The sequence below is a fragment of the Peromyscus eremicus genome, chromosome 3 (assembly GCF_949786415.1).
Source record: "Peromyscus eremicus chromosome 3, PerEre_H2_v1, whole genome shotgun sequence".
NCBI classification, from domain to species: domain Eukaryota; kingdom Metazoa; phylum Chordata; class Mammalia; order Rodentia; family Cricetidae; genus Peromyscus; species Peromyscus eremicus.
In genome coordinates this window covers 54,471,678-54,490,883 of record NC_081418.1, presented here as the reverse complement: position 1 = coordinate 54,490,883, position 19,206 = coordinate 54,471,678, and the positions used below count along the sequence as shown (strand labels likewise).

At 40.1% G+C, this 19,206-nt stretch overlaps 1 long non-coding RNA gene across 2 annotated transcripts in view; it reads right to left on the bottom strand.

The window, feature by feature from the left end:
- Window positions 1-19,206, bottom strand: part of LOC131905803 (uncharacterized) — a 40,591-nt gene that overhangs the window by 8,502 nt on the left and 12,883 nt on the right. Inside the window, exon 3 of one of the 2 annotated variants that reach the window (XR_009378043.1) lies at window positions 17,821-18,175. The exons of the other annotated variant lie outside the window; for it this stretch is intronic. This is a non-coding gene — a long non-coding RNA (uncharacterized LOC131905803). Of the gene's footprint in view, window positions 1-17,820; window positions 18,176-19,206 lie in introns of those variants that run through there. 2 annotated transcript variants of the gene reach the window in all.

The window sequence follows — 19,206 nt, the reverse complement described above, 5'->3', positions numbered from 1 at the left end:
GCGGGACTTGGTGGCGGGAGCTGGAGAGAAATTCTCCAGCAACAAATGGCGCCCAACGTGTTGGCAAGAGTTTCCACCTAACACCTGAGTAAAAAGATTCTAAAACGGAGCTAAAAACAGCTTCCTAATTATCTCTCTCAAATGAGCGGCAGCTGCTGGTTTGAGCTACTGGCGGGTTCCTAGCGTGCGTGCTCGACCTGCCGCCGTATGGCGGGAATGAGGCCTCTGCGAATGGCACATTAAGCTATGTGGTGAATTTAGCCTTTGCTAGCACAAAACAAAACAAAACAAAACAAAACAAAAAAGAGGTTTCTGCGCTACACGCTGCTTTGATAGAAGCATAGACCCACTATTTCTGAGAGTTGATGGCTCCCAGAGCTGGCGGAAAACGGACTACCGCCATGTTGGGAAGCTGAAGTGGGCGGAACCAGCAGCCACAGCACCAGTGCCGTTTCAGGCTTAGAAGGCTACAGTTTAAAGCAATAGGCTCAAGCTAATATAAAAAAATAAGCCACGTAAAGATGGCTACCACACAGAGAATCTGGATTATGTTCTCTTTGATATTCGTAACTGCAGAAAAACATTTGATTGTAAAAGCTGTTGAGTTATGCCAAAATGTATATTTTAAAGGTACCTTGACTTCAAAATTTGGATATAAGGATATGTTGCTTTGGAAAAGAGTCTCTGCTTTTGTTTCCACAGAAAGCCAGAGACTATGGATTTGTTCCAGATTAAGATACATCAGGTTTGACCAGCCAAGACCCCCTGAAAGGTCTCCAATGACACCATGGCCCAGATGACTCAACATCCAGAATGGTTTCAAGGCAACTGGCTCAGACGATACAGCCTCATGGACTACTCCATGATCCTAAAATTTTCTTTGTGTCCCCATAAGATACAGCGCCCCCCTCCAGCAGGAAGTAGTAAGAGAAGCTACGCCCAAATTCCCAAATATACCAAGCTGGCTTTAGAGATGGAATTGGCTCACTCCCCCTCTAAACCCAGACATATTGCTCAAAAAAAAATGGTTAAGAGATTCTTGTGTCCCAAATCAGAAGAGCCCTCTGGTGTGAGACAGAGAAAAACCAATATTTTTATTTAAAGCAGGTTGATTATAAATACAATCTCTTTCTAAAGAAAAAAAGGAGATAGTTTAGATATGATAGGATGAAAGGGTAGATTAATGAACCTACTTTTAAAGAGTAACAACTTGTTTAAAATGTTTTACATCGCTATAGATTTTAGTTTATTGATACAAGTTTAAACTTAATTTTGTTATACTGTATATATATTTCTATTCTTGTTTGAGGTATTATGTTTATGTAACTCATTTAAAATTATAATGGATAATTAAAAAATAGATTAATAATTAGTCATCTATGATAATCATATTTGTAGCCATATTAGTTAAGTCTTCTAGGTATACATAGTTATATTTCAGATAGATAGGTAGTCTTCAAACACTTCAAAGACCTACAGAATATGGCATTTAAAATGTTTTAAAAATTTAGACTTTCTGGACAGTGAGACATGTCTGCTCCTGACAGCACCGATTTACTTCAGAGAGGAGGATGGGCATCGAAGACACTCCATACGGAGTTTATCTTCACCTTGACAAAAATAGCCATTTGGGCAAGAAACTGTTCTTGCCTGGACTGCCTGATCAACTGGACATGCAGGACCCATACAAAGGTGACCACTGAACTTTGCTTGACAAAATGGTCCTTCAGGTTCCTGCTTTGCAGAGAAAACTGCCAGACACTCTACAGGACACAGAGAAAAGTGAATAAGAGACTCTAGGCCTGTGGGCTGAAGACAGATGCCCCAACTTTACAAGAGAACTTTGAATGACTGTCCAGGCTGCCAGCTGTCTCTGTCTACCCTACAAGACTCCTAAAAGTTGCTTATATCCTTCTCCATTTCTCAGGTAGTAGTATATCCTTCTGAGGTCTTTGATGTGGTTAAAGACTAGATACTTACAATTTTCCTTAGTTATAATAAAAGATAAGTTAGATATAAAACCTTAAACTTACAAATATAAGATAGATAGGATCTCTTCTTTAATATTGTAACTGTAATTCTTGCTTGATAATTGTTTTGTTATATGTAATTTTACTATGTTAAAGTTAAAACCTTCCTTTTTAAGAAAAGAAAAGGGGAAGTGCTGTGGGATGGTCTGTATGTCAAGTGTGTTGCTGATTGGTCAGTAAATAAATCACTGATTGGCCATTGGCTAGGCAGGAAGTATAGGCGGGACTAACAGAGAGGAGAATTGAGAGAACAGGAAGCTGGGTGAGGGAGACACGGCCAGCCGCCATCAGGACAAGGAAGATGTAAGGTACCAATAAGCCATGAGCCATGTGGCAAAGTAAAGATTAATAGAAATGGGCTAAATATAAGAGTAAGAGCTAGACAATGACAGGCCTGAGCTAATGGCCAAGCAGTTTAAATAATGTAAGAGTCTGTGTGTTTATTTTATAAGTGGGCTCTGGAACTGGCGGGACTTGGTGGCGGGAGCTGGAGAGAAATTCTCCAGCAACACCTGCGCTTTTATTGCTTTCCTGTTCTGCCTTCTCATTGGCTCTAAGCCCAGCCCCATGAATTCCTCCTCACCGCCTGTCTATACAAATTTCCATTTTCTATGGTTGGTACTGGGATTAAAGGCTCGTGTCACAACGCTTGGCTGTGTCCTTGAGCATACAGAAACTCTGCCTGCCATGTGATAGAATTAAGGGCGTGGACTACCACTGCCTGACTTCTATTCCTGGCTCGCTATGACCTCTGATCTCCAGGCAAACTTTATTTATTAACATACAAATAAAATCACATTTCAGCACAATTAAAATATCACCACAGGCCACATACGTTTAGAAAACGTAGTTTTCCCTTTTGTTAAAAAGTGATCATGCTGGGACAAGGGAGATAATTCAGTGAGTAAAGCTGCTTGTTATACAAGCAAAAGGAAATGAATTTAAATCCCAAGAGCCCAAGTAAAGGTTCGGGGGGGGGGGGAATTTAAGCACATACACCCCCAATGCTCCTATGGGGAGAGAGGAGGTAGAAATGGGAAAATCCCCAGAAGCTGGAAGCAAGCTAGACTGGCATACCTAGCAGAAATAAACAACAAGGAGACCATGACTCAAAAAAGTGTAAGATGAAGAGCCATAACTGAGGGTTCTCTGACAACCACAAATGCATATCAGAGTGTATCCTCACCGGTATTCAGCACATACATGTGTACAAATAGATACACACACAAAGGTTATACTGATAGACTTTAGTTTGTTTCTGGTGTATTTTCTTTTCTTTTTTTTTTGGGGGGGGGGGGGGCGTTCAGACAATGTTTCTCTGTAGCTTTTGGTGCCTGTCCTGGAACTCACTCTGTAAACCAGGCTGGCCTTGAACTCACAGAGCTCTGCCTGACTCTGCCTCCCAAGTGTTGGGACTAAAGGCGTGTACCACATCTGGTATCTTTTCCAATAGGTGAAAGAGACATTAGAAAACCAAACTGGACAGATATGAGACAACATAAATCATGATAAAACTTTTAAAAACCTGAGAAAATTGTGAAGAAACAAGTATCTCATTTGAGTCATTCAACATACGTAAAATTACAAACCTTCCTTACAAATTAAACCAAAGAAATCTCTAACTTGAAGTATCTTAATGTGTGTGCATGCATTGTTTATTGTACACATTCCCATGGTAATTGTGTCTTTTGTGATATTATATAACAGACTCATTAAAGAGACTAAAAATTTATTAAAATTATTACTATTTATACAACACTCCAATCTAGCATGTTTATTCATTTGGAGTTTTATTCTGGACTGTTTGTTTGCTAGCTTTCAGTGGCTTTTATCAGGGGGTTATTAAACTCCCCAGTTTGAACTTTCCCTTTTTTGTTCACTTTTTCAAAACTCTCCTCATGGTCTATGATCTAAGGAAGGTCACGAATTTTTATTTTCTTTCACTAGACAATTAGACGGCTATAACTCTGAACTTTCTATTGAATGTGAGACTTCATTCAAGACGTTTTCACTTGGGCTTTTCACAAGTTGATATTGATTTCCTTCTCTGGTGCAGTATATCTTTTCATGTAGTAATGCCTGAAGCAGAACGGAGGCTTGAGAAGAATTTGAATTCTTATCTGCTGGATACTGACTTTTGAAACTTCTACATAGTTTTCCCCTTCCCTTCATAGCAACTGGGTATGGCTAAATCATTTACTTTAGAAATGTATTTTATATTACAGGTTTAGAAATTCAAATAGGTCAAGGATTGTGTTAGCCAGCACAGTAATTGAGAGGGAAAGGAGTAAAATAAGCTAAAGAAAGTCCTCTCCCAAACCCTCCATGTGCCTTCAAAAGAGGGCAGCTTTCTCATTAATCTGCTGTAGTTCAAATCTCACAGTCCGGTGGTGTCAGCACAGACAGAAGCAGTCACATTAAGCCTTGAAAACCAGTGCATAGAGTGAGAATACTGACTTATTGATTACGTTATGGGGAAATGACTACTGAGGGGACTTTCCATTGAAATCCTGTGGCTCCTTTAGTTTCCTCGCAATCACACCAGAAGGGAATTCTGAGGCTGCTTGTTATCCCTTAGAGTTACCATTAAATCAATGGTAAGCATGGAAGTTCAAAAGTGGTGGAGGCAGATACATGCTTGGTCACCACATACAGCCCACATTTCCTAAAATTACTAATGAAAAGCTCCCTAATTTTCTTCCAGTTGGCCTGGAAAGATGTTCCATCTACTGAAGACATAAAATCAGGATTAAATTCCTTCCCCAAAATGAAACTTCAGACCTAGATAATTTTACTGGTGAAATTTACTAAGTATTTGAAAAAGAAATAATACCAATTCTCTGTTTACTCTTTAGAAAATTAAAAACGATATCTCCCACTGCATTATGCAAGGACTGCTGTTGCGGGATGATCTTTTGGTACACTGTGAAAATGTGTCTCCTTCTAAGGTGCCTTTTGATTAGTTTAATAAAGAGCTAAATGTCCAATAGCTAGGCAGGAGAGAATAGGCAGAAATTCTGGGGAGAGAGAGGAACTCAAGAAGAATCTGAAGCACATGGGATTAAGTCAGCAAGATATGGAGCAAGTTGGATGTACAGTGTAAAGGAGAGGTAACAAGCCATGTGGCAGAATGTAGATTAATAGGTTAATTAAAGTTAAAAGAGCTGCTGAGCAGTGGTGGTGCACACCTTTAATCCGAGCACTTGGGAGGCAGAGGCAGGCGGATCTCTGTGAGTTCAAGGCCCACCTGGGCTACAGAGTGAGTTCCAGGAAAGGCACAAAGCAACACAGAGAAAGCCTGTCTGGAAAAAACAAACAAAAACAGTAATAATAAAATAAAAGAGCTAGCAGGGAACAAGCCTAAGCTAAGGACAAGCTTTTATAATTAATAAGAAGTCTCTTGTCATTATTTGGGAATTGGTGGTCCAAAGAAAGTTCAAATACAAACTGCACTACCCTGACACCAAAATTATGCAAAGATACTACCAAAAGTTTAGTTTAGTGTGTCTCATGACACTGATATACATATACGTATTAAAGAAATGAAAAAATAGCTAGGTGTGGGGGCGCACACCTTTTAATCCCAGCACTCAGGAGGCAGAGGCAGGTGGAATTTCCAAGTTTGAGGTCAGCCTGGTCCACATAGTGAGTTCCAGGACAGTCAGGGTTATACAGAGAAACCCTGTTCCCCCCCCCAAAAAAAAACAAAAAAGTAAGTTGAATCCAACTATATGTGAAGGATAATACATCCAAAGCAAGTAGAATTTTATTCTTGGAATGCAAGGTAATCAAGCTGTCAACTGGTGAGGTCTAAAATGTGGTATGTCTATATGGAATGTTACTCAACAACAACAACAAAAAAAATGAAGTACTGATACATGCTATATGGATGAAACTTTAAACTGTTATGTCATATAAGAGAGTATGATTATAATAGACCATATTTTAAGCTTCTATTTCTAACATATATCTAAAATAAGCAAGGCTATAGAGTCACAAAGTTGGCTAGGAATGGTTGAGGTGAAGATGTGGGGAAAAGAAAATTAGAAAGAAATGGAGAGTGACTGTCAATGGCTGAAGTTGCTTTGGGGAAAGACTAAAATGATCCAAAATTGTTTCTGGTAAGTGTAATGTGATGCCAGGTGTAGTGTACACCACTGAACTTTATTCTATAAACCATCTACATCTTACTTTTTAAGTAGGTAGCCTTCAAAATGCATAAAATGTATTTTAAGCTGTTAAAATTAAGCAACTTTTGTATATGTGTTTACAATACCAAGTAGTCAGCTCTAAAATCACATGCAAGTAACACTATGTGGACCAAGCAGGGTGTATTTATATATTTAAGAATATATACATATGTGTGACTATACATATACACATATATAAAAAGAGGTCATGCACAAGGGCCTGGGTACATGGGTAGGGTTAGAGGAAGGAAAGGGGAGTGGATCAATGTAATTATATTTTTATTTCAAAGAATAGAAAGACTATTAAAATAAAGAATTAATGCAATCTGTCACATTAACAAACTGAAGAATAATCATCTCAATCTGTGTACTTTAAAAAAAAAGCATTTGTCAAAATCCAAAACCATTGTTGTTAAAAAAATTGCAACCACATAGAAATAGAAAGTAGCTACCTCACTCAATAAAGGCTATATAGGAAAATGTATAGTTAGCATCACTCGATGGTTCTCCTAAGATGACTATATCACCCCTTCAGTGATAAGAACACTATGATCGAAGGGCTGCAGGGTATCTCCTCAGGATCCTGATCTGATTAGGTATAATTTCATAATGAACTTTATGACTTTCATTGGATTTCAACCTTAAAAGTATACTCTAATATTAGCACTTCAGTGTTTGTGAATATTGACAATCAATACTGGTGTTCTATTTGATAAGGTAACCATTTATTAATATTCACAATCAATATTGGTTCTATTTGATAAAGGTAACCAATATAGGTGCTCAGATAGGCTTGTTTTCTGTGTTAGTTACTTTCTGCATCTCTGGGGCAAAATAACTGACGAAGTCCTTGTGGAGGAAGAGTCTGCTCTGGCTCACATTACGAGAACACTTTTTCTTATGCTAGGACAGTCACAGAGGCCAAGAAGGAGGCAGTCCATCACACTGCATCACAGTCGGGAAGCAAAGAATGATGGATGCTGGTGCTCAGCTTGCTCACTCTTTTCTTTATTCCAGGACCTCAAGGGCAGGGAGCGGTCCTGCCCATATTCAGTACGGATCTCCTTACCTCTACCTAGGAAGCTCCTCACAAATAGACCCAGAAGGTGAACTAACCTAGATGGCCCTTTGCCAGCAAGCCCAGGGTTGTTGCTAGATCCATGTAAGCTGACATGACCATCACAGTATTTTTCCTGTCCTTCAGAATGGAATTGTTTCTCATTTGAGTATAAAAAAAAAAAAGTTCAATAAAAAAGGATACTTTTGCAAGGGAGGGGCACTTTATCAGTGCTGGAAGGAAGGAAAATATTTACAACCATCAGACTAAGGCACTCAGTTACTAAGATTAATATTTTGTGCTCAGCTTGTGTGAAAAAAAGACCCACAAAAGTGTAAAATTTGACATTTTATTTAGAAAAAAATCATGTTTACTAATATAGAACTTTAGAGTTGTTAGAGCATGTCTTTTTTTGCCCCAATGGAAGATCTCACACCATATACATATAGACAACACTGACTGGACTCAATGTGTTATTTAAAAAAAAGAAGAGAGAGAGAGAGAGAGAGAGAGAGAGAGAGAGAGAGAGAGAGAGAGAGAGAGAAAGAAAGAAAGAAAGAAAGAAAGAAAGAAAGAAAGAAAGAAAGAAAGAAAGACAGGAAGGAGGGAGGAAGGGAAGGAGGGAGGAAGGGAGGGGGAATAAAGAAAGACAGAGTGAGGGAGAGAGAGAAAGAGTGAAAAAGAAAGGAAGGAAGGAAGGAAGGAAAGAAAGAAAGAAAAAAAGAGAAAGAAAGAAAGAAAGAAAGAAAGAAAGAAAGAAAGAAAGAAAGAAAGAAAGAAAGAAAGAAAGAAAGAAAGAAAGAAAGAAAATGAAGATGGAAGAGAGATGTTTTGGGAAGGACCAGAAGAAGTTTGGAAGGAAGGAGTGGATGTGTATATGATCAAACTACATTGTACAAACTTTCTAAGAATACATTTTTAATAGAAAGAATAGAAAATAATACTTTATGATTCCTCAAAATCAACTGGTGAAAATATTCACCCTAGGAGCTAGAGAGACAGCTCTGCAATTAAGAACTCTTCTTACATTATCATCATAACAGGGTACATGGCCGTGTGCAGGCAGATGTGGTGCTGAAGCGGAGAGTGCTACATCTTGCAGGCAACAGAAAGTCATCTGATAGTCACACTGATAGAAGTTTAAGCAAAACAGACCTTAAAGCCTGCCCCCTATACTGATATACTTCCTCTAACAAGGACATACCCACTCCAACAAAAACCACACCTCCTAATAATGCCATTCTCTGTGTTTCTGGGGGTCAAATACATTCAAACTTCTACACCTTATTTCATACACACACAAAAAGCACTTCAATTGTTTTATTATAACATGAGTTTTTAGGCCAATATTAAATGAAATAGCCTATCAATTGAGTTTCAAATGCCATTTGCTCCAAATCAAACTGAGCCTAACATGGAATAATTCCCTCAATTCTTTTCAAATAATAAAATATAAATCAAAGTAAATGGAGATACATACAAGACCCTACACTTGTCTTAGGTAAGACTGCTGCTCAGTGTCTGTTCTCATCCACTACTTCACTCTGCAGGCTGCCAGTGCAGCCAACTGAAAGTCAGATACCACTGAGAATCATTTCTTCCCAGCACAACTGACATAAAGCTGCTGTGGTGGGCAATTTTTCTCCAGAGCAAGAAGTACTTCCTGAGGTAAATGAGGTCAAAATAAGAAGTATTTTTCTATCATACATCTTGGTAATCACTTCATTTCTCAAAAGAAAGTATACAAACATGGGATTAAGAACATTATGTTTCAGGGCTGGGGAAAATGGCTCAGTGTATAATGTGCTTTCTGCAGAAGCATGAGTACACACTTGAGTTAGGATCCCAGCACCTACATGATAATTTGCGCACAGTGACAAGTGTTTGTAATCTCAGTGATGAGCTAGTGGCATCAGGAGAATGCACACATTTCTCTGACCAGCTGGTCTAGACGATCAAAAAGCACGAGGTCCAGTAAGAGACCTCTCTCAAAAATAAGTTGTAAAGCAACAGAGGAAGAATTTCATCATCAAACTCTGGCCTCCACATCTGCATACACAGTCATGGGAACCTGCACACATGCACATGCATGGGTGATTTCTCACCCATACACATATACTACATACATGCAACACTAATGAGTATTGTGCTTTATGTCCAATCACAAATTTGTACAAGAGCATAGGAAAAGTAATCCTTTTTTAAACTATTCTCAGGTTGGAAAAGGGAATACAAAGAAGTACACGTGACAAAAAGATAATAATCTAGACCTGCAAAGCTCTGATGAACCAGTAGAGGTATGAGAAATCAAGCATTGTTAGTGAAGCCTAAGTTGATACACTATAGAAAATAGACCATGTATGAGTACTTGATACATCTATCACTAAGAATACACCTTCCACCCACTCTCTCTAAAACAAAAAACAACACCCAAATGTGGACACATTTTAATTAAACTTAAAAAGTTAAGTAAAATATTCTCAGCCATATTGAATAGGTATAACACTGAGATTGTGGTGTCTATTCTTTTAGGATATTATCTTGTATGTGATAAATATATAGTTTTAGGAAGGCATCCATGGGACCACCTAATGCCATGCAGCTCAGGCAGGTGAAAGATACCCATGTGTCAGCCCGGGTCTTCATGGTCCAGGATGGCTGAAGGCATCCAGGAACGCACCCAATGCCCACATGGCTCAGGTGGGCGAAGACATCCACAGGGCAGCCTAGGTCCTCACTGTCAGTACTGACTAAAGGCATCTACAGACATCCAGGCCTGGGCTGCTGCCTATGGCCATGTCTGGATCCATGGTCCTACTGCAGCAGAGGTCTGTGTTGACATTCATGACCTATGTTGCCACCAAGGCCATGGGATTGGCTGGGATCTAGGCCACGACTTGTGGCCATTTTTGGTGTCCTAGGGCTGTGCCATTTCCAGAGTCACATTGATCTGAGTGGCTTGTGCTACCACTGGGGGACATGATGACATCCAGGCCCAAGAACCATATCTGTGTTGATATCCATGGTTTTGGTAACCACTGGAGCCTGTGCAGGTGATTAAGGTTTCATCAGACGTGTCCATGTTGGTGTCCGAGGGCCATGCTGCCACCATGGCTATGCTAATCCAGATGGGCCTGTGCTGTTACCCAGAGCCATGGTAACCTCCGAGCCCAGGCTGTGGCATAGGGCCAGGTCTGGGTCCTTGGCTCTACTGTAGCCAAGGTCTGTGTTGATATTCATGGCTACTGATACCATCAAAGGCCATGCTGATGCCAGAGGTCTGGGCTACCACCTAAGGCCATGTTGGTGTCCGAGGACCACATTGCCCTGGGGGCCATGCCAATCTGAGATGCCTGTGCTGCTACCTGGGACTATAGTGGCACCTGGGGACTGGACATTGCCAAGACCATGTCTGGGTCTGTGGTCCTGCCACAGTAGGGTTTATGTCGATATCTGTGGTTCATTGTGCTACCAAGGGACACCTGGATGCCAAAAGTCTAGACTGCAACCTGTGACCATGTTGGGGTCTGAGGGCCATGCTACCACCAGGACTATGCTGATCTGGGTGGCCTGTGCTGACTCAGGGGGCCAATGGTGTCATCCAAGCCCAAACTGCTGCCTAGGGCCTTATATGGATTAATGGCACTGTAAGAGCCAGGGTGAGTTGATGTCAGTAGCTCCTGTTACCACCAACTCAGCTACCAACCAGACCTATATCCTGGGCCCTGGATTGGTCTACCCTAACATCTACCTTATCTATGACCTGCTTGAGTGCATGAAGGGACTGGTCCTGCAGAATGATAACCACAGGATCTCCATGACTCAGGGCAACAGAAGTATATCTGAGAAGAATTTCGGTGAGGGTCCAGTAATGATGATGTGTCAGAGGCCTTGAACCAGACCAATGACTCATTGCAATGCACGTTTTATGGGTGGAGCTGATTGGAAAAAATTGGTATACTGTGTGACACACCACGGCTCCCAATGCCACTAGGATGAATGAAGAGATATTGAAAAGATGCAGGAGCAAACTGGGGTTTTTTGTTTGTTCTGTTTTGTTTTTAATTAATTTTGGGGGGAGGTTCTTTCATGGGGGCATGCTGCAGGGGTGAGAGGTGGATATGGAGGGACTGGGAGGTGAATGGCATTAGGGTACATGATGTGAAATTCCAAAAAATTCAATAAAAAATTGTTATAATATATGTGTGTACCTATGTATATATAACATGCATATATTATATAATATATATATAGTTTTATCCTTTTTCACCCAGTTCTAAATTGAATTAAATAAGAACTCATTTCCTCTACACAGAAGGAGCTGAAAAGCCTGTGTAGAAGCTGGTGGAAATGTGAGGCAGTATCAAACAGCATCAGAACAGAAACTGGAGCACAAAACAGAAATACATCCACCAGCATATGTATCAAGAGCATCCCTCAGAGCATTTTCACAGTTCTGAACATTAAAAAAGGGTCTCAGCACTCACCGACAAAGGAACAGACAAATTATGACATATTCGTGAATTAGAACCCTGTACAACAGTGAATGTGAAGTGTAGTACCGGCATCAGCATGGATGAACCTTTAAGTTGTTGAGTGAGAAAAAAATTTCAAGTCATGTATATAATGAAGTAATTTTCATAATTCATAGACTATCAAACTAAACAATACATTGTTTGTAAACACATTTGCATATAACGCTATTATTGGCTAAAACAACAGTAAACACAAAATTTAATCCAGTCTTCAGGGACAGAAGCCAAAGAAAGCACTGGAGACTAGTGGCACAAGGTTGCAACCTCAGAAGACAGGAGGATGGCAAGCTCAAGGTCTGCCTGAGCTACAGAGCAAGTTCAAGATGAGCTGGGTCATCTCGATGATGGATCTCAACGTTAAACATTAAACTACTTAAAAAGTGTAGAGGGATTTAGCTCTGTGGTAAGATGCTTGCCTAGCATGTGCAGGGCCTCAGGTTTAACAGTCAGTACTGCAAGCAGATAGAGGAAACACTGATTGGGAGAAACACCTGGAGCCTGAATGGCACCACTAAAGGTCTGTGGTTGGGACTGGTGGTTCCAGATAAATGCATTTACCGATATGCTTCTCAACGTATATCGCATAGGATAGGTCCAGCATGCCATCTCACTGTGAAGAGTCTATTCAATGACTCCTGTAGCTACTAACTCCCTTTCCCTCCACTCCCCACTCTCTTTAGCAGGTGACAATGCACGTAGCCCATTGAAACTGAGCAAGTGAAGGTAAAACTTCCTGGATTTTCACAGATTTTGCTGTCTCCTGACCCCTGAAATGTCAGTTATGGTGTTTCAAAATTTGCATTGCTATATTTGAGTCTGGATTCGTAGCCTAATTTAGCATTTCAAAATGCAAAATGAATATTAATATATGCATCTCAACTCAGGGCACATTATCCTGCAAAACAAATGAATAGTGCCAATTCAGGCAATCTATTGTTTAATCTTCCGTCATCCAAATATTGACTCTTCTTATAATGCAGCATCATTACCAAAAAGAATCCACAGCACTTAAGATGCGCAAGGTATTGCCGAACTCTCAGCACACTTTATTAACATTTTTCTACAAAAGGCTGTTGATGGCATTTCATTCATATTTTAAAATCCTCTCTGATTTACTTAGCTAAATCCCTAATCACTCTTTCTAATTCTTTATTAAATACAAATTTCCTTTATATCCTGGTAGGGTTTCAAAAATAGTATTCAGAAGGGAAAGCCTATTGAAAATGATTTGTTTAGTTATTCCCATGCTGATTTTTATGAATTACTATAGTATACATAAAACTATTTTAAAGCAAATTATGTATTTAACCATACTGGATGGATGTGATGGCTTGGTTGTTGGGTTGTTTGGGTTTTTTTTTTATAACACATAACATTTTAAATTATTGAGTTTATTTCATTTTAAATTATAATACTTAAAAATGTTCTATAATTCAGAAATTAAATACAAAGCAAAGCCAATTTAAACAAATGGAAAAATAAGTAGTCTATCTGAATTCATTGACCCTAAAACATGTAAATTAGAAGACAGGAAAACAAATCCATGGTCCACTGCTCTGACTACAGTCTTCCATTATGATCATTGTTCCATTTTCTTTTTATATAGACAATGAAATATTTGCCCATGTCCTCATGTCCTAGTACAAAAAAAGGTATATATTTTCAAAATAAAATGAAATATCTTGGTTATAAGAGCCAGCTTTAAATGGCTTGCAAGATTGGAATAATTTGCTCTTTAAAATATGATAGAAATTGTCCTAGTTTGCCTTTCTTTCTTTCTTTCTTTCTTTTCTTTTCTTTTCTTTTCTTTTTCTGTGATAAAACAAAATGACTGAAAGCATCTTAGGAAAAAAATTAATTTATTCAGCTTAAGGTTATAGTACATCATCAGGGAAACAAAGGAAGGACCCAGGAGGCAAGAACTTGAAGCAAAGACTATGGAGGAATGGTGCTTACTGGCTTGTTTCCTCTAGCTTGGTCAGATACCTTTCTTATATAGTCCAGACCCACCTGCCTAGGGATGGTACCACTCACAGTGGGCTGAGCTGTTCTACCGCAATTAGCAATCAAGAAACTGTCCCACAGATATGGCCATGGACCAATCTGATAGAGGCGATTCCTCAATTGAGTTTCCTCTTCCCGGGTGTGTCAGGTCAACAACAATGATTAGCCATTACAGGCATTAGATGTGAGTACATATTCTGGAGTAACTGCAGAAATCAGAGCAGTATGAAAGGAGTGTAGCTGGGGTGGGAAAGAGCAGAAGAGAGGGGAATACCAGGGTACAAATCATCTGAATTGGGAAATAGGATAAACAAGACAAAGGGGCTCTAATTATGGAGGAGAGGGGAATAAACCAAAAAAAGGAGGGAGAAGGATAAACTAACAATAAAGATGTCTGAGAAAGTCATAAGAAATCATATTAACTATCTATCTAAAATACATATAATATATATAAATCAGTAAGTAAGTTTACATATATAGTTTAAATGAAATTTTTCCATCTGGGCTTACAGTAGCCCCATCTCATGAGCCAAAGACTACTAAAATCTCAACACAAGTCATAAGAATTCCTCTTGTAGGTTGTTGGTCAAGGCCATCCAAGAGACTCTCAAAATGTAACATGCTATTGCTACTACCCTTGGTTGTTCACAGAGGTGGAAGATAAGGCCCTATTGTTGAAGACACCATAAACTGCAGAACATGATCCAGAGGCCTCGAAGCTGTAACTGCCCTGGAAGCCTCCTCTCTAAAGACTAGCTTCCATGATACCAGAAGGTGCCATACAAGCTTCCAAAGAAGGGTATCAGCCAACAGTCCTACCCAGCTGTGATGCCTATGTACCACAACAAAGATAAGCATGACATGATACATTAAAAAGAGGTAAAGTAGTAGCATGCATGCCTTGGTAGTAAACAACGACTCCCTAATTAAACTTAAGACCTGAATACCAAGCGAAATCATGTCTGGTATTGGAAATCTAGCCAACTATTCAGGGCTAGTGAAGTCAAGGATCTTAAAGGAGAATCTACAACTGCGACTTACCAACCAGAATAATCCCTAACTACATCCTAAATATTTCTCCTTATGCCCAGCACTGGATAGTTTTATGTCAACTTGACATAAACTAAAGTCATCTGAAGGAGGGAACCTCAATTAAGAAAATGCCTCCATATGACTGGGTTGTAGGCAGGCCTCTAAGGCATTTCTTAATTACTGACTTGATGGGGATAGGCCAGCCCATTGTGGGTGGTGCCATCTCTGAGCTGGTAGTCCAGGGATCTGTAAGTAGGCAGGCAGAGCAAGCCCTGAGGAGTGAGCGAGTAAGCAGCACTCCTCTCTGTCCTCTGCATCCGCTCCTGCCTCCAGGTTCCCTCCCTTTCTGAGTTCTTGTCCTGATTCCCTTCAATGATGAACAGTGATGTGGAAGTGTAAGTCAAATAAGCCTTTTCCTCCCCAACTTGCACTTTGGTCATGGTGTTTTGTCACAGCAATGGAAACCCTAAGTCATAGCCACAGATCAGTTTAGTCCTCAATCCTCATTAAGGAAACTTTTCTTTGCATCAGATGAATACTGGCAGAGAAAACCACAATGAATCGAAATTCAGAGCAGTGGAGTCCAGCCCCAACTGACATTTCTGTGATTAAAAAAAGAGAGAAATAGAATGAGAACGGTTGGGAGGGAGAAGAGGAGAGAGTAAATGTAAATAATAATAATGATGATGATGATGATGATGATGATGATGAAGATAAGGTGAAAACTGTAAGCCAGAAGTAGATGAGCACTGATGACAAGGTCAATGGCACTAGACAATCATGCTGTCTGAAGCAGCCTAACACATGTAACCCTGCAATGAGTTCCCTATACCAAGTGAGAACTCCACATTTCAATAAAGGCAAAAGTAGGAAACAGAGGGAATTGACAATGGGTAGGCTGACAACTGGAAGCTGTAATCCCCAGAGGTGGTGGAGAGGAGTAGTGACAATGGAACTAAAGGGTGACTGCTCAGCAGTTTTTATTGAGAATTGATTATTCTAGATTCTTTTTTTCTTTATTAAGAAATTTTCTACTCACTCTACATACCACCCACAGACCCCACCTCCTCCCTCCTCCCTCCTCCCATCTCCCAGCCCTCCCTCCCAAGCCACCCCACATCCCCACACCCCCCAAATCAAGGTCTCCCATGGGGAGCCAGCAGAGCCCGGCACACTGAGCCTAGGCAGGTCCAAGCCCCTTCCCACTGTACCAAGGCTGCACAAGGTGTCACACCACAGGCACCGGATTCGCAAAAGCCTGCCTATGCACCAAGGATGGATCCCGATCCCCCTGCCTGGGCGTTCCCCAAACAGTTCGAGCCAAACAACCATCTTCCATATCCAGAGGGCCTAGTCCAGTCCCCCGGGGGTTTCACAGCCACTACAGTTCATGGGCCTCCAATAGTGTATGTATCCAGTCATTTCTGCACTTCTTCCCATCATGACCTCAACATTCCCTGCCTGCAGAATCCCTCCTCTCTCTCATTGATTGGATTCCCAGAGCTCAGTAGTAGAGCGTTTGACTGCATATTCTAGATTCTTATTTTTCTACGCTGTTAAGGAGCCCCATCTTAAAGGAGTAAAAGGCCACTCTTGATGATAGTGAATAAATACCTAATAGATACTTCTTATCCAGCCATCTCCTCTCTAGCCCTCACCTCCTATCCATCTAACCACCTCTTTACAGTCGATAACTGTCTCCTCCAATACCATACAACCTAAACCTGTATGAGACAGTAACAAAAATCTGATAGCAAATGCTCCGACAATTCATGAAACACAGTCAACTGGATGAAAACACCTGAGGCAGTGAGCACACCCCTGCCCTAGGTCATCTAGACTTGCAAATCAGTTCAGATCAACCAGGTTTGCTTTACTACAAAGATTTTGAAAGCAAATGACAGTCCAGCCTTAGACTGTAATAGATGGAATACCTAAAGAGGTATGGAAAACAGAGGAGTCTAAACAGGAAAGGAAGAAGAGAGCTGAGAGGAGGGAGTCATGAGAAAGAGAAGTAAAACTGAAAATAAATCATAACAGATAAAGAATCAGAGAAAATCCCAAATGCATACTCTTCCTGGCACAGTTGTTCCTGTTACTCATCAGTTGCCAAGATACACTTTTACACTATTCAGTGCTGTGTTACCTTTGCTGAAACATCTTAAGAGAATTTCTGCTACTTAGAATTAATATAGTTCAATGACCTTGTTATACAGAGAGTTTAAATCTGAGCTGAACTTGGCAAACTACTTAAAATGTACAAAGAAAATTTGTATTTGCCAAATAAACAGATATTAGGGCCAGGGATACACTAATTGTTGACAACTGCCAGAATAAATAGTTCTCTTACTATTTGAATATAAGTAATCTGCAATCAGGAAATTGCATGATAAAGAAGGAGAATGTCTTTCCAAAGTCTTGAGAAGAGTATTTCCGATCATAATCACTTGGTACTTTGTGATCCATGCTTCAGTGCATATCGCCGCCCAATAACATGCAAGGAACTAGTTGTAAAATGATGTGTATTTTGCTGCAGTTGGCAAGAACTTGCTTCAAACTACAGGGGCCTGTGTTATGATTTCTTATTAAGCTTTTCCTAACTAGCCACACAAACATCTGCTGTGAACTATCAGCACCACCAACACATGCTCTGCTGGATTCTATGACTCAAAAGTCAGGGTGGCCTCAAACTTCTCCAGAGCTCTTGCTTGTTATATGAGTTACTATGTCCCAAAGGTATCCTATGTACTGGAAGGAGCAATATTCCCAGTGTCACAGTATCCCTTGGTAAATATAGCCTCTAGACAAGGGTACTAGTTGAGGTGTTGAATTCAGTATCCAAAAACAAAAACAAAAAACAAGCCACTGAGCAGGTGAGTGTTGCTTGTCTGCTATTGCCTTCTGGGATGTTTAACCAAGCATTTGGAGCTGACAAACAGTACACAGATATTGGGGCAGGCATATGTGTAATCAAGGAGTCCTGTGGAGATCCTTCATTTCCCAAGCATTGTCTTTCTTCCTGAGACATACCTCATACAGTGTATGTTCTACCTTGTGCTCTTAGAAGCTGCGTCAGGACTTTCTTAGTTCTCAAATGTGGCTGGGTTTGAAATATCTAGATACAGCTTTGCCCAGAGCAACCCTGGAGTGCTCACACCCTTGATAGCCACTGTAGTGCTTTCCTCCCACCTCAATCTGCTCCTCAGGAAAGGGATCACTAACAGCAGGTAGCATGGGATATGGAGGACAATGGGAGCAATGAAGAAAGTCTTCATCAGCAGGATGTCATTTCAGGTTGGCCTGAATTGACAGGGTAGACTTATGTAACTAGAACAGGGAAGAAAACAGATGGAGGAAAGAGAAACAGTCAAGCTACAGTGGGAGGCTGAGAGGTTAAGAGGCAGCCTATGTAAGGAAGATCAACAGCTCATTGTAGTGTGACACTGGGAGTGTGATATAACACTCCTAGTACATCAGCTACTTTTACGTTTCTGTAATTGTTTTTCTAATCTTACAACTAATTTGAGACTCATCAACTAAAGACCATAGACTAGTTAGATATAGTGTTTTATCTGTGGTCCTTGCAATATTGAGAGGAAAGAGGACACTTATCCCCAGGTCATATCTAAGAAGAATCCCTTAATACTTTCTTACATGGTAGTCGCTTTTTTGTGGCAATAGCATCCCATTTTAAACTCACACCAAATTTACTGACAACAATCACATGGACTCTGCCTCTCTCTGTCCCCTACACACACACCACACACACACACACACACACACACACATACACACACACATACATACACACATACATACACACACACACACACAAACATACACACACACACACACTCACTAACAACTTCTGATCTACAGTTTTCCGCCTTATACTTTTTTTTCCTTCATATTTGATCTTTCCCTGGTGAATCACTCTCCATTTGACTTGATTAAACCTCACTCTATTGATTTCTGCTCTTTCTCTTCCATCTCGGAAACCAGCTGTATATTAATCTGTTTTCTGTGAAATTAGCTATCCCTCCTGGTACTGGATAACATTTAGTAAAGTTTTTAAAATCTAACAGCATTGAATAACATCCCTTTAAAACGTCAGGTGCTACATTTAATTCAGGTAGAAGGAGAAAAATCAGTGCACTTCTCTGAATATGATGGAAAATTCTCCATGCTCCAGCAATGAGCTCTTGTTTTGCTGGAGCAAATTACAACATTTAAGAATCACTTATCGGAAATGAAGCTTTAAAGTATGCTTTCTGCTTTCTTACATCAGAGCTATTTAACAAATATCCTATTACCTTTCATTGTATTTTCTGTGTACCAAATATAGTGCACATCTATTT